Below are 16,225 nucleotides of genomic sequence, written 5' to 3'. Positions count from 1 at the left end.
TGGAGGGATGTTTCTTACTGGCTTGCTTCCCCTGGCTTGCTCAGCTTGCTCTCTTATAGAACCCAAGAGCACCAACCCAAAGGTAGTACCACCCACAAGGGGCCTTCCCCACTTGATCACTAATTGAGAAAATGGCCACAGCTGGATCACATGGAGGCACTTCCCCAACTGAAGCTCCTTTCTCTGTGATAACTCCAGCCTGTGTCAAGTTGACACACAAAACTAGCCAGTACACTATCTATCTATTTGTTATCTACCTACCTATCTATCCATCCAGCTATTATCTATCTATCTATCTATCTATCTATCTATCTATCTATCTATCTATGTATCTATCTATCTATCTATCTATCTATCATCTATCTACCTATCCATTTGTTTATTTATGGTGGGCAGACTTTATTATTGCTTTGAGCATGCTGATTGCTATGGTTCTGTTGTTTATGCCCTTTTGATTTAATGTAGTACGTTATATATTGTCCATTTCCCTCTAGATTTTTCAGGTTTTGAAAAAGTTTTCAAATTATTATCTGGATTTCATCAAAATCTGTACTAACCTGTTTTGTGTCTCTGATCTTAAGAATTTGAGTCTCTCTCTCTTTTTTGGGTTAGTTTGGTTATGGGTTTGTCAATCTTATTATTATTATTATTGTGTAAATAGCCAACTCATTGTTTCATTAATTCAATGTATTGATGTATTGTTTGTTTTGCCCCTGTTTAACATTTGTCTTGATATTCATTATTTTTTGCCACAGATTGGTATTGGGCTAGACCTGTTCTTATTTTTCTGGGACCCTGAGTGCATTGTGAAGTTGTTTATTTGAGATCTTTCTGGTTTTTAATCAAGCAGGCATATCTGTAAATTTTCCTCATAAAGCTTTCTTAGCTGCATTGCTAAGGTTCTCTGTCAAGGTTTAATTTTATTCTTATTTGATTCTAGGAACTTTTTGAAGTGGAAGTTTCTGGATATGTCGTGTGATACAGACTCACATGGTGTTTTGCTGAAATAAGACCTTGGGAGGGCATGTGATGTTTGGGGAGAGTACAGATAGGACTCAATGGACAACGATGGCAAACTTGTATAGCTAGCTTTGCAGTGCTTCGTTGGTTATTGAGAGAAGCATGGCAGAGGACTTCTCTTGACATCCTGACTGATTCTTGTCGCTCCTGCTCTTTTTTACTTTTTTAAGAATATTTGTTTATTTTATGTATATGAATACATTGTTCAGACACACCAGCAGAGGCCATCAGATCCCATTACAGATGGTTGTGAGCCACCATGTAGTTGATGGGAATTGAACTCAGGACCTCTGGAAGAGCAGCCAGTGCTCTTAACCATGAGCCAACCATCACTCCAACCCTCCTGCTGGCTCTTGCCAATTCAGTGTAAGCTTTGTTGCTTCTGGTGTCTAACTGAAACCTACAGCTGGATTTGAAGCTTGGGACAGCTGTGGGCTTGCCCTGGTGGAAGGATTGCCCGTCTCCCCTTGGCTTACGTTTGGATGGTAGCTTCTGCTCTCCTTCCCTGCGTCAGAGAGACATAGCTGAAGCTGTGCTCAGTTTGGTTTTTTGCTTGTTTTGTTTTGTTTTTTTCTGCCATATCCCTTGACTTTTTCTCCCCATTTCCAGGCACATTTTTACATCTTTCTTGAAATCCTAAAGCTAGGCAAGTGCTATACGTCTGCTCTACAGCCGCAGACCAATGTCTTTTGTAGGCTCAGGCCAGCTTTTCCTGCCTTTAAACTTCATCTTCTTCCTTAAACTTGTGTCTAGTAGTGGCGTAGACATGACAGAAAGGGCCTCTGTTGGCCTGGGTACCTTCACTTGATCTGTCTTTTGCCACGTGTCCTTTCTTTCTCTCTTTGAAGCAGAGCCAGCGTTATTTTTCTTCTTTCTTCTTTTGTCCCCTTCAGGTCAGATAGAGGTAGCTTTTAGCCCATCAACCTTGAAAGAATGCTATCGTTTTAAATATTTTACAATTAAGCCTTGTCAGTGTTTTGAGCTTTTTGGTGACCTTGATTTGCTGCTCTTTCAAGGATTCCCACACTTTTCTTAAAAGAATGTTTTAGAACTAGGCAAGATGGCTCCGCAGGTAAAGATTCCTGTTGCCAACCTGGGGACCCGAGTTCATTTCCTGACCCAGATGGAAGAGAGCTAACTCCCACCTGCTATCCTCTGATCTTCATAGGTAACTGTGGCTTGTGTGTATACACACAGAGAAACACAGGTGCACAGACACAGACACACACACACACACACACACACACCACATAAATGTAATTAAAATAGTAAAGTAGCTTTTTATTATATGTTGTACATAGTGTGTGTAAGACTTGCCTTTTAAAAAGCACACATTTCAATGGCATTAAGTACATTCATACTTTTGTGCAATCATCACTGTCCATCCCCAGAATGTCTACAACTTCTCTACCCTCTCTTCACCATTATACTTTCTGGTTTTGTTTCAGTGTGGACCGTGGTAGGTGCCTTGTATAAGAGGGATTGAATGCTATTTGTTCTTTTGTGACTGGTGTATTTCACTTATCACACTGTCTTAACTTTGTAGTCATGTGGTACCATGCATTCCCTTTTCTTTTAAGACTAAATAATTCTCCAACCCCCTCTACATAACATAAAATTGTAATGTGTGTGTGTGTTTCCATTATTCATTAATGGACACTTGATGTCTTTCTACTTTGCAGCTGTTGTGAAAGTGCTGTGGGGAACTCAAGTGCAAATATCTGCTCAGATTCCTCCTTTCATTTATATATAGTCTTCAATCCAGTCTTTTTGGTGTTTCCTGAAATCTAGAATCCTTCACTATGGTATTTATTAGTTCTATTACTGTTGCTGTGGCAAAATACCCTGACAAAGTAATGTAAGGGAGAAAGAGTTTATTTGGCTTATCATTCCAGGTTAAGTTTGTCTTGGCAGGAACTTGAAGGACTTGGTCCTCCTTCAGAAGAAAGTTGCCGATAACAATGTGTGCGAGTGCTCAGTTCCCCCTCTCCACTCTGACACAGCTTAGAGCCCCTTTCCTGGGGCATAATGCCCTATGCACAGGTCCTTCTATGTCAACCAAAGCAATCAAGATAACATCCTACAAACATGCCCACAGGCCAATCTAGACAGTTCTTTTCTGAGACTCCCCTCCTAGGCGAGTCTACATTGTGTTACTAACAGTCTCAGGTTATTACCGTCTTGTGTTTAGTGGTTTTGCTTGCTTGTTTATCTGATTGTTGTAGTGTTGGGGACCAGACAGTTAGGATGCTAGGCAAGTGCTATACGATTGCTCTACAGCCACAGACCAGTGTCTTTTGTTGGGCCAGGCCAGCTTTTCCGGCCTTTAAACTTAATCTTTTTCCCTAAACTTGTATCTAGTAGTGACGTAGACATGACAGAAGGGGCCACTGCTGGCCTGGGTACCTTCACTTGATCTGTCTTTTGCCACGTGTCATTTGCAAGATGACCCAAAGGAAGCAGGTGAGAATCAGATTGCCATTCATTATAGGGCACTGCATTGTATGAGTGCCCAGTTAAGTAAATGTAAAGGCAATGTTACATGACTTTAATTAAGTGGGAAATGATGGTTGAAGATGCTGCTAACAACAGCGGCATAAGTGAACACGGAGATCACGAAGCCCACCCTCTCCAGCTCTCTTGGATGAGTGCTTCATCAGTCATCACATGAGGCAAAAAAGAATGACGATCTAATCAAGTATGAAGGGAAGAGAAGCAAACACAAGATCCAAATTATAGACTATTAGAGATATGAATCATACCCGCCGCCTTTAAAGAAAAGCCCTTTACCCGTGTTGTACATCGACCTTGAGATGTTCGCCAGAATTAAAAACTAGCGACTCATAAAATCCAGACAATTGATGAGTGTGAGATAACATCTTTATGACTTTTTCCAAAAAATGTTCAAAGTGATTCTTCAGAAGCATTCAGAGTTTGTGGTATTTGGTATACTGCCTAAGAATTTCAAATTAAACTTAATAATAGAGATATCTGAGAAACCTCTGCAAACTCCTTCCTTGGGGGTGGAACAAAGGAAGGGGATGGGGAAGGCAGGTTCCTTGCTGTGGTGAAACCAAACTCTACAGTAGCACTATCACGCAGTGACTGATGCTTGGCCCCTCCCATTGTCAACAAACACTTTTGCTGACACAGAAACATGGCTAAAGATTTGACTAAGTATCAGGGGGAGAAAAATCATGCAGTGTGAGGAGGTTTTCTGGACAGTTCAGTGTGTGTGTGTGTGTGTGTGTGTGTGTGTGTGCACAGACATTTCATGGCTATTTCACTTGACAGCATTTGCAGCTGGAGGCAGGTTCAGGAGGTCAGTGTTCTGTGCCGGAGGAGGTGAACACCCTGGACCCCTACACTGGCAGTAGTAATAGGCTCATGATATTCCTTTCTTTTATTTTTTTGTTTTTACTTGTGTGTGTGTGTGTGTGTGTACATATGTGCACAAATGTGCAGGTATCCATGGAGGGTAGAGGTACTGGATCTCATAAAGCATGAGTTGTGAGCTGCTGGATATGAGTGTGGGAAACCGAATTGGCTCCTCCACCAGTGCTCTTCTGTCTCCATCTCTCCAGCCGTGATATAACTTTCTTATGCGTGTGTTTATTTGTAAGTAGCCCCCAGTAAACTGTACTTTGTGCATAGAGTACCATTTAGCAATAAAAAGTAACGGGAGCAATTTACAGCATACATATTGACAATTGAGTTTTTTAAAATTCGGAAACTTCTTTAATTTTAACTATTAGTTCAAACAGACTGGTTAATAATACCGTGGGAGAGAAGCAAGGAGGTGAGGACGAGGTAGAGGGAGGGATATTTGGGAATGAAAAGGTTTGAGTGGACATGGGGTGAGGAATGGGGAGGAAGAGGAAGCAGAGGGAGGACTGACCAAAACTAAGGATGTATGGGAAGTCTCATAAAGACCCAGTGCTTTGCGAGCTAATTAAAACATGTAAGTTTTTAACTGGGAGGTAAGAACCAGAAGACTAGAATGTCTGCATGGTAGTGTCTTTTTTCTGGATGCCCCAGGGAAGCACCCATGAAATCTCACCAGTAAGGCCTCCTAAGCAGAGCTGCATGATGACACCACCAGCTGGCATGCCAATGTGGATGGGGACACTTCGCAAGGACCTTCGCCTAGATGAAGAGCTAGGACTAACAAATGGCTGCTCAGACAGGGAGAATTGGTTTTCTCCAGAGATGAGTTCCGTGGTCCAATCCCAAGTGGTCAGCCCTAAATACATGTACATAAAAGCTAAAGTAAATGGGGTCTGTGTAAGGTGTGTGTGTGTGTGTGTGTGTGTGTATGGGTGTATATATGTGTGTGGTGTGTTTACATGTGTGTGTGTATGGGTGTGTATATATGTGTGTGGTGTGTATATGTGTGAATGTGTATGTGTGTGTGTTTGTGTGTATATATGTGTGTGGTGTGTTTACATGTGTGTGTGTATGGGTATATATATGTGTGTGGTGTGTATATATGTGTGTGTGTGTATATAGTATTTTTAATGGTCAGTCTTCAGAAGTGTAGAATGAGTATTAAGCATGAATGAACCTCTCCTGGACACTAGTATCTACCCTACCACATTGTCTCTAATGATTATATAAATGTCAGGAAACCTCTGAACAAGAAGGGAAATGACATCAGAACATAGGACATAACTTCCATAATGAAAACAGCCAGACAAATGACACCTAATGGGAAAATCTTAACTGTACAGAATTTGATATAAGAAACTTCTTAAATTGAGGGAAAGAGGCTTGGTGTTGTGACGATTACGTAACAATTTGGTTTGAAAAAATCTGTACGTCACAGTGTATATCATTATACCATGCAGATGCTCACCATGCAGACCGTAGACAGCCCATCATTGCATTGGTGGAGATAAAGTGTAGTTATAATTGTTCACAAATGACTTAGTAACCAGGCCTGGTCTTGGACACAGCACAGATGGAGAATGCTATTGTCCAACATAGCAAGCTTCCTGGGATCTCTTCCAAGTCTGAGGCGCTATGGCTGATCTTCTCTGGACTGCAGATGGATGAAGCAGTAAGAACCAAGAAACTCCAGTTGTTCTCATGTAATACAGAAGTCCAACAGGAGGCCAGCAAGATCCTAGCCAAAATTTATCTAAAAAGCTATTATATATAGGTAGCTAGAATGTTCTCTAAAAAGAAGGAAAGGCAATTGCTTAGTCATTACAACAACCACTTCCATAAGAATAGATTAAAAAAAGTTGGAAATGGAGAGGGCACATCCCTCAAAGCCATGAAGAGCAGTGTGTGTGTGTGTATGTGTGCTTGTGTGTGTGTCTGTGTGTGTGCTTTTCAGAAATTGTGGAGCTCTTAGGGCGCAGACACAGATGTGAGAATTTCACAAAAGTGAGTCAACTCTGTATTCCTCCCACGGAGTAAGTTTAGAGAGTGGCTCTAGCGAACCACCCCTGTGTGTGGGGCATTTATCACATGGTACTTTAACTGAGCTGGCACCTGAGATGAAATGAGTCATTGGACAAGCTCTGAAAGGAGGAGGCTAATGCTATTTGGTTGTGTTTTCTGTCTTCAGAGACATTGCCTCCCCTCAACCCTCAAGACTGACCATTTCAGAGTTATATACAGAAACCAGTAGTCTCAGTGACTGTCGATTATCAGCTCACAAAACGGTTTTGTGGCACTGACTTGGATGTACCGTGCAGAGCCCCCCCCCCCTTCTGACTGAGATGGCAACTTTAATGGCAGCAGTGGAGGGGGATGGCTGTACTTGAGATGAATGGGGTGGGGGTGGTAAGAGAAGGGGTCAGACTCATGACAGAGCCAGCCTGCTCTCCTGGTAGTGTCCGTGGGAAGAGAGAAAGAGCGAGAAGTGGAAGATGCTATTAACGGTTTGAGGATGTGTACCACGGAAGGCAAAACTGGATCTTTAGGGCGGGGTCTTGTCTGGGGAAGTATGACCAGTTTCCATTACACTTTTGGGAAGCTCGAACCCTATTCCTTACCCCTGCCAAAAAAAAAAAAATTCATAAGATGGGACTCTGCCTCAAGCAATGTGGTAGCTAGGGGTTTCAGACAAAACATGCCTCCCAAGTACTGGAAATAACTGAAGCACATAGAAGAGCAGTCTCATTAGGCCTATCAGTGGGACGCTGGTCTTTTTGATCTCTGCCTGCGTGCTAAGGGAAGGGTAAGTGAGGCTTCTTTTCATCTTTCCCACCACACTTTAAAGGGCTGCCGTAATGTTCCCACCAACTAAATCATTTTCATTTCCAACTCTAATCAATTTGTGAATAAATATCCTTTGGAGATGTGAGCTGCTTTAAATGAGGGCTGCCTTTCCACCTTTAATCTCCGACACTACATTTCTCTTGAGGGAAAATAGCCCCTTGTGTCTTTATCCTGTAGGCTGAACACCTCCGTTTCTATTATTACATAATAATGGCCTTGGTAGGTGCATAAAAGGTTGTACAGGTTTTACAAAAAATGAGGGGCTATTCACCCTTGCTACCTTTAATCTCCTGCATTCTCCTGTTAATAAGTGTAAATTAGCAAAGCCATTTCCCAGGCTTTATCTAACACAATGCCAGCGGCAGGTCGTTCGCAGGAAGGGCTTTTTTGTAAATATTATAATTGGTGGCATTATTTTTAATCTTTTGTGGTATGAAAATCAAGGACAACATGAACCTTGATACAAAGTAGAAATTTGGTGTAAGTCTTAGGTGATGAAAATGAATACCTGAATCAGGTCTACTTCCTCTAGAATGTTCTCAAAGGCTTCAAAAGTAAGATAACTATAAACTTATTTGGTAATACTTTTTTTTCCTACAAATTGTCTAACTGCTTTGATCAGATGAGAGCCAATTAGAGACTCTGTCCTGAATTCAAAAGGACCAAGAGCTAAGCAGTTTCGGAAAAGGGTTGAATACATCAAACTAATTGCTCCTAATGAAGCATTTTCTTCTGGGAGCCTTTTAGTTGCTTCAAATGTATTCATGTCAAATTTCCAGCTGGAGTTGGTAAACTAAATCAACAGAGTTACTTCTCTTCTCCGTCAAAATTCTAAAGGTGTATTGAAATTCTAAACCCAAGGTAGACAAAAAGGGCCTGGGACAGATTTAGGAATTGGTTTGAAGCATAAAGAAGAGACTTCAAACTCTGAAGAACTTGTGAGACATTAAAGGAATCTGGACAGACACTGAGAGAAAAGTCAGTTGTGTGCTTTAAAAGTCTATGAGTCAAGGTATCACCAGCTGAGGAGGACTCAGCCGATGGAGTTTCCCAGTGGAATACAAGAAAAAAAAAATTGGGGGGCTTAAGATAGATTTGGACATTGTTTGGAGGAAGTTGCTAAGAAAACTCATTGTACTTCAAGCTGAAATCATGCATTCATACACATAGACAGACAGACAGGCTGGCTGACTGGACATTTTAAACCCAGGTTTCAGTTGGTAGAAGCCTTGCTAATTAGAATGAAAGACACCCCCAACCCCCAACAACCATTTGAACACTGGAAATTGGTCTAAAAAAGACTGCACAGGACTATGGTTTAAGTATTCTAATAACAATAAAACCAATCCCTCAAACTGTATTCGACACAGCACACAGCAGTGGGAGGCCCTGAGATCAATTAACTCTTGTGCAGCCTTGTTGTTGTGTTTGTTTGTTTGTTTGTTTGTTTGTACTTTCTACTGGCTACTGTGCCTTGTGACTGAGGAATGTTTTAGATGCCTCTGGTAAAAGGGAGAGGAATGTTCAGAAAGAGAACCATGGTAAACATCTTTGGGAACTGTACCAAAATCTGACTACGGGATGGCTGGTTGCCATCAGAACTGTCTTCTCTTGGGTTCATGGTAGCAAGGGGTGGCAGGTCTTTTTTAAGTGGGTGGCTCCCCAGAGCCAGTGGCCACATCAGAGGAAGCACTGTAGGCTTCCCATCCACTCAAGGGTCTAGAATTAAAAGTGACAACTGGCTGGATGCTTGCCTGTCTTCCCCTCACAGTTAGAGCCAAGTCCCTCGAGAGCGGAGCTAGCAATACAAATTCCAGAGCGTCGCGATACATCAGGGGGTGGCTTAGCCACACCCTAGCTGGCAAGTTATTGGTTGCCTTGGAGTGAAAATTGAAACGTCATGGGTCACATGAGCTTAAATTGTGTGATTGCATATCTACAGAAACAGCTCTGGGACCATACACTTAAAAATGCACACATGTGCACGCCTAAAAACTACATATACTGCAGAATATAATATTGACCAATCAAAGTTCTTCAGAAAAATGTAAATTACTAAAACTTGCCTAAGAAAATATAATGTATATGGAAAGGATAAAAACAATACAAATTAAAGAAAAATAAAGGCTTCACCCAAATAAGCTAAAGTAGCTCCGTGGTTGAGAGGATAGCTTTTAGGTAAGGTCTTAAGTTCAATCTTTAGCACATACACACATACATACATACATACATACATACATACATACATATGTACACACACATGAATATATATACACACACACACAAACACATACAAACACATGAATATATATACATGCATACACAAATACATATACACATAAATACATACACATGAATATATATATGCACACACATGCAAATAAACATACACATACATATACACATGAATATATATACATATGCACACACATGCAAATGCACACATATCCATACCTATGAATACATGCACACATGTACACACATACACACATACATACACAAATACACACTACACACAAGATTTACAAGAATATATATAGTGATGATTGTTTATTAAAAATCAGACAATTGCTATATTTAAAAATTCTTAGCACCCCCACCTCTGCCACCCATCCCCCATCTAGCCCCTTCCCACCCATGTTAGCCAGGAGAGGTAGCCTGAGTTCATGAGAGTGGGAGAGCTGAGCCTGCCCCTCACCTGCTGTAACACTCAGGAGACTGGGCCCTGCATCTCACCTGGGCAGCACAGTAGAGCTGAGCCTGGTTGCAGAAGCGCTGGCCCTGAGGCCTGAGAGTGGGAGAGCTAATCCTGCCTCTTGCTGGCTGAGCTAGCTGGGGCAGTGCTGGAGAGCTGGCTCTGATGCTGTGGTTGCAGGAGAGCTGGTGGGCTGAGCAGCTTAGTTACCACTTAGGCCCAGAGCTTCGAGTTGGCCCATCCCAAGCTCTACCCATCTATGAACTACTGGAGTGCATGATCGCATGATTGGGCTGGTCCTGTCGATCCAAAGCTGCAGGATCTCCGTGACACTGGGCAACAACAGGATAGCCAAGAGGATCCAGTATTGGTGGTGTAGCAGAAGTCAGAGTCCTAGAACCAGACTAATAACTCATTGTGATTAACATTTGCAAGTAAAGAAGTACACATGTCTGGTGCCTATAGAGACCAGAACAATGTGTCAAATCCTCTGAATCTGGAGTCCAGATGCTTGTAAGCTACCACGTGGGTGCTGGGAAATGAATCCAGGTTTTCCGAAGGCACAGCGGTGTTTCTGAAGCACTACGCCACCACTCCAGTCCCCCAATATAGTTTTTAATTAAATGATTTTTTGAAAGAAATATTTATGTATTTGGAAAAATATATCTGTAAAAGCACTTCTGTACAAGGAACTGGTCATCTAGGTACCAGGGACATTTCTGGTTCTGACATTTTATTACATTTTACTTTTTAATATACTTGTGTTCATTTATTACTCTTCTCTCAATATGAAACAATAAAAATTCTAGGAAATAAAAAAATTCATCCCAATTATACTATCTGGGAGCACTATCTCATGGTCCATTATTGTCTGCAGCATCACTTAGCATGTGATAAAGTGAATGAAAAACGTCTCCTCAAGAATTTGCAACCACAAATTTGGTTTCCATACAAATAACCCAAGCAGTTCAAAATATGCCAACCTCAGAACAGATTTAGCAGTGATCTCAGAGTAGGTACTATCCCTAAATGTCTGAGATAAAAGTAAAAATAAGTCATTTTGATAAAAATTTTCATCACTAAAACCCACATGATGAAGGGAAAGAATTGGGTCCTGCAACCAATCCTCTGACTTCTACATGTGCTCACACATATGCATGAACACATGCATGCACATGCACACATGCATGCACATGCACATGCACATATGCACACACATGCACATATATACACATACACACACGTGCATACATATGCACACACATACATTTGCATGAGCATACTCATACACATGTGTACACACATGTATATGCACACACTCGCACACACATATATATACACACACCCACATATACAGTAAACAAATCTAACAGATGTAAAGCCTAAAAGTATCTATGACCATTATAAATGTAAATAATATGAATTCATTAATTAACATTCAGAGATTGGGAGGCTGAGTCAGGAGCCACGGACTAATTGTATGACATGTCAGTCAGACTTCTGCAGCTGTGACCAAACAACAAACTGGTCACTTAACGGAGGAAACATGCATTCTGGCTCGTGGTTTCAGTCTGTCTTGGCAAGGAAATGTGATGGAGCAGAACAGTCTCATGGTGGCATTCAGGAAGCAGGAAACAGATACGCCTGTACTAGTTGACTTCTGTGTTTTGTTCCATCTGGGGTCCTAGCATCCTGGATGGCGCCACACATTCAGGCTTGGACTGGTCCCTTAACTGACCTCCTTTGGAGGTATAGTGGTAGCTTTCCTTGATATCCAGGGTTCTGTCTGCCATGAGTGAAGGTACCTGCAGAGGCCAGAAGAGGGTGCTGGACCTCCTGAAACTAGAGTTATAGGTGACTGTGAATTACCCAATATGGGTGCTGAGAATTAACTCCAGGTCCTCTCCAATCCCCTGCTACACACTTCTCAAGCCAATAGAGTTGCCAGTCAAGACTAACATATACTATCTATATCTCATTTCCAATATAATGCTACAAAGAAGTCAAAAGTGAAAGGATGGACCAAGATGTAGCAGCCAACATTAATCATAAGAAAGCTGAAGTAGCTATATATTTATATCAAATAAACTAGAACAGTGGAGCATTATATAATGATTGAAGATTCACTTCACCAAGAAGATGCAGCAATCCTACATGTTTATGCATTGAACCAAGCTTTAAACTATATAAGACAAAACCCACTACACCTGGGACGGTGTGGGGGAGACAGATGCACAAAGGAGAGTTTTCAATATCTGTCCCGCAGTAATTAATAGAACAATTGAACAGAAAATTAGCAAAGTGTGGAAAGCTAAACAGCACTATGAACTCAGTGACCACCCTACACCTGTGGACTGTCCACTCAATAACAGCAGAACATAGAGTCTCCTCAACCTGCTTGTACAAAATTTACCAAGACAGCCAGGATTATAAAATGAATACAACAAATCAACAGCACACTGAATTCACACAGAGTGCCTCTTATGGCCTCAAACCAGAACTTAGTAACAGAAAGATAATAGGAAAAATTTCCAAAAATATAGAACCCCGAACATCCAAAAATACCTGGGGAAAGGAGTGAATCTTTTCTTTTTAGTTGGATATTTTCTTTATTTACATTTCAAATATTTCCCCTTTCCAAATCTCCCCTTTGGAAACTCCCTATCCCATCCCACCTTCCCCGCCTTTATAGGGGTGCTCCCCCACCCATCTACCCGCTACACACACACACACACACACACACACACACACACACACACCCTACTCATTCCAGAATGGGAGCCTGTGAAAGATCAAATCAGTGATTGCAGCAGAGTGTACCTTAGTGAGCCAATTTATTCTTATTGGGGTTATTAACAGCGGTACGGGTGAGGAGTTTCTTCTACAATCACGAGTGGCTCAAAAACAGCTGCATCACCTGCAGTTGGACAACATGGGCAGCACCTCCCCAAAGCTGCAGTCATGCAACTCTCTGCTTGCATGCAGTCCTGAAGGTGGGCAGATCTCTAGGCAGCCTGGCTGGCTGGCCTGTCTGTTTCTATAGCCCTGGGAGGGGCTCCTGAATGGTACACGGTTCAGCTTTCCCAGACATGTGAAGAGAGTCTCACGTGTCTCCCCTTCTTCCTGGAGGAAGATTTCAGTTCAGATGAAGTTGATACAAGACCTTTCTCAGCTTGTTCAAGGAAGGCAATAATGCTCTTATGCCAAACTCAGAAAAACAGAGCCTTCCAAAATAAAGTACAGGCCAATATTCTTTATGAACATAAGCACCCAAATCCTTAACAAAACACTAATGAGTAGACCTCACAAATGGATATAAGCATCTATTTGTGTACGCACCAGGGTCAACTATTTAAACTTAAAGGGAAGAGGATCCTGTCATTTGCAACAACACAGATGAACCTGAGGCTATAGAATCAAGCATAGAGAGACAACTTAGACATGGGCTACTATGAAGTTAAAACTCTTGGAACTAAAAACCAGGACAGTGGTTGCAGAACTGGGGGTGACATTGGGGAGATATTAATCAAAGAGTACAAAGGTTCATGTAGACAGGGTGTGGAGAGGGTCTGGAGGTCTATTGCATAGCGTGATGGCTATAATTAAAAATAATGGATTATATGCTTGAAAATTGCTAAGAGAGCAGATCTTAAGTGTTTTCACTACAAAAAAAGTTACGGTGGATACTCAATATGGTAATTTGCTTGAATCAAGCAAATTACAGTGTTACACATATCAGAACATTCATTGTATACCACAAATATGTGTCAATTAGGCTTTGACCAAGCAGAAAGAATGAGGAAGAAGAGACAAGGAGAAGAGGAGGAGGAAGAGAAGGAGGAGAGGCTCTCATGTCACACTGTATCTTCTTTTAATGTGTTGGTCACTGTGAAGTTGAACAACAGGGTCCAGAGTAGGCACCAGAAGGCACCCCTCACAGGCTGCCTGGTCAGCCTTCCTCTAGCGTCTAGCTCCCTTGAGAGTGACTATCATGTCTCTTCACTGAAGCACCTCCAAGTCCCTAGTCTGCAACACAAAAATGGTATCTTTTTTAAGAGACAGAAGCAAGTGGGTGCTCATTTTGCTTGCCTATTCCAGCAGATATGTTTCCTCAAAGAAGAGGCAGGAGACAGAAAGGCAAGGATGCTGGTAGACAGAGCTAAGAAAAGTTTGCCATAGCTTTCTAAACTTCCTTCAAGGAGAGGCTGGCAAAGTCGTTTGTTCTCTAGCGTCTCTCACTTAAAATTTTTATTGCATTTTATTGATTGGTGTGTGTGTGTGTGTGTGTGTGTGTGTCTAGATCAGAGGGCAATCTTGGGCATTGTTTGCCACCTTCTAGCTTTTGGACACAGGGTCTCTTTTATGCTCTAACTCAGCTGGCTGGCCTAGAAGCTGCTGGGCATTCTCCTGTCCTCCATCTTCCTTCTCTATGTAGGATCATCATAATTACACACACTCAGGCTCAGTGTGGTTTGCGAATTGGAACTCAGGTCCTTACACACGTATAGCAAGACTTTTGGCTGCCTAAGCCATCTTCCTGCCCCCACCTCCGCCATATAAGTTCAGAATATATCATGATCCATTTCTTTTGCCTACAATAGGATGAAACTTCTTTATTAATTGAGGAAAATGTTACAAAGTCTAGGGAAGACAAAACAACAGAGTGTTTTTGTTTTAAAGAACAAGTGTCTTGTTGATGCAACCAGATGCGCCTTGGCTTTTTGTTTTCACATATTCATTGGATTTCATTGTTCAAAGTGATCATGTAAGATTTCTGGCCAAGCTCTGCAAAGCGATGTCATACTGGCCTCATTCCAAGGAAATTAATAATCTTCTGTGGCTTTCCTTTCTCTTAGCCAGGGGCTTCTAGGCAAGGCCACTAGTGCTGCCCTCTCTATGAATTACAGGGTGGTTGGGGCCTCCAATATTTCCATTGTAGAGCATTCTGTCTTTCATTTAAAAATTGCCTCTTATGACTATTATTCTCTGTTCTAAAAAGATGTCATTGTTTCACTTCCGTTCCACACTCCTTCTGTGTTCAAGGTCGCTAGTTACTCTATTATTCCTGCACACAATCTTTTCATACTTCCTTTCCAATCTGTCTCAGTTCAAGGACTCGCATTCTCAGTACGCTCCACAAGTCTCCCCATTTCTTCTCAGGCAAACATTCTCCATGGCGCCTCTTTCTTCTGTGTATTCAATTCCTCCTAATGCATGGTTGTGCGGAATGCAGGCAGGCCTTGTCTTATGGTGGGTTTTGTTTTGGTGGGAGAAAAGGATTTTGCTTAGTGTTTCCTTAGGATCGGCAGCAATGAGAGTTTATTAACTGGGTACTGGAAAACTGGCTGCTCTTGTCTCTTATCTGGCACAGGGAACTGGAATTCTAAGTTTCCAGGAGGTACAAAATGAGGAGGGTTATAACAGAAAACACGGAATGATCGAACAACAAGATTAAATGAAACTGGAGCTTTGTGGGAGAAGTTCAGAGAGCCAAAGGAGTGCTCCCTCCAAAGCAACATTCAAGATGCTCTGAAATCACACTTAGACCAAAGACACCTGTGCCATTTTATTATGAGGCCCTCCCATCGCTGTTTACACTAAGTACCAATTAATAAGAGTCTACCACACATTGCCTCTAACCAGGGGAAACAGTAATTAAAATCCCCATTTTACAAAAGCCTCGATCAGACAGCTAGTAAAGAATGGATCTATTTAATCCCAAGCCACTCATCTTTCTAGACTCTGCTCCCTCATAACACAGCATGCGATGCTGATATATGTGCCAAACTGGCCTTTCTGCTTGAGTACTCATCATAAGAGGAACTATTTTAATGAAATATGCAGAATCATGCTCTATAAAGGGAGTGCCGGAATGTTCACCACCTCATTACCGCTGTGAGAGCTGTGCTGAAGAACAGTGAAACTCTCTGCAGATGATCTCAAACTCAGTGGTTTTGCTTATAATCTCTTTTTGGTTTTATTGATTTGCTATTTTAATTATACATATTTGAGCAAGTATAGTATAATCATTTGAAACATGTGTACAATATGTAATGGCCAATTTGGCATATGCTTATGATTATTTTGACCTTAGGGTGGTATAAAAAAGAGATACCCACTCAACAGAAACTATACTTTGAATTTTCTATTTGTTTGCTTTTGTTTTGAGACAGGATCTCACTATGTCTGGCTGTCCTGGAACTCACTATGTAGACCAGACTGGCCTTGAGCTCACAGAGATGAGCCTGCCTTTGCCTCTCAAGTGCTGAGATTAAAGGT

Source organism: Apodemus sylvaticus, chromosome 7 (assembly GCF_947179515.1).
Source record: "Apodemus sylvaticus chromosome 7, mApoSyl1.1, whole genome shotgun sequence".
Lineage (NCBI taxonomy): Eukaryota > Metazoa > Chordata > Mammalia > Rodentia > Muridae > Apodemus > Apodemus sylvaticus.
Note: the sequence above shows the minus strand (reverse complement) of the source record.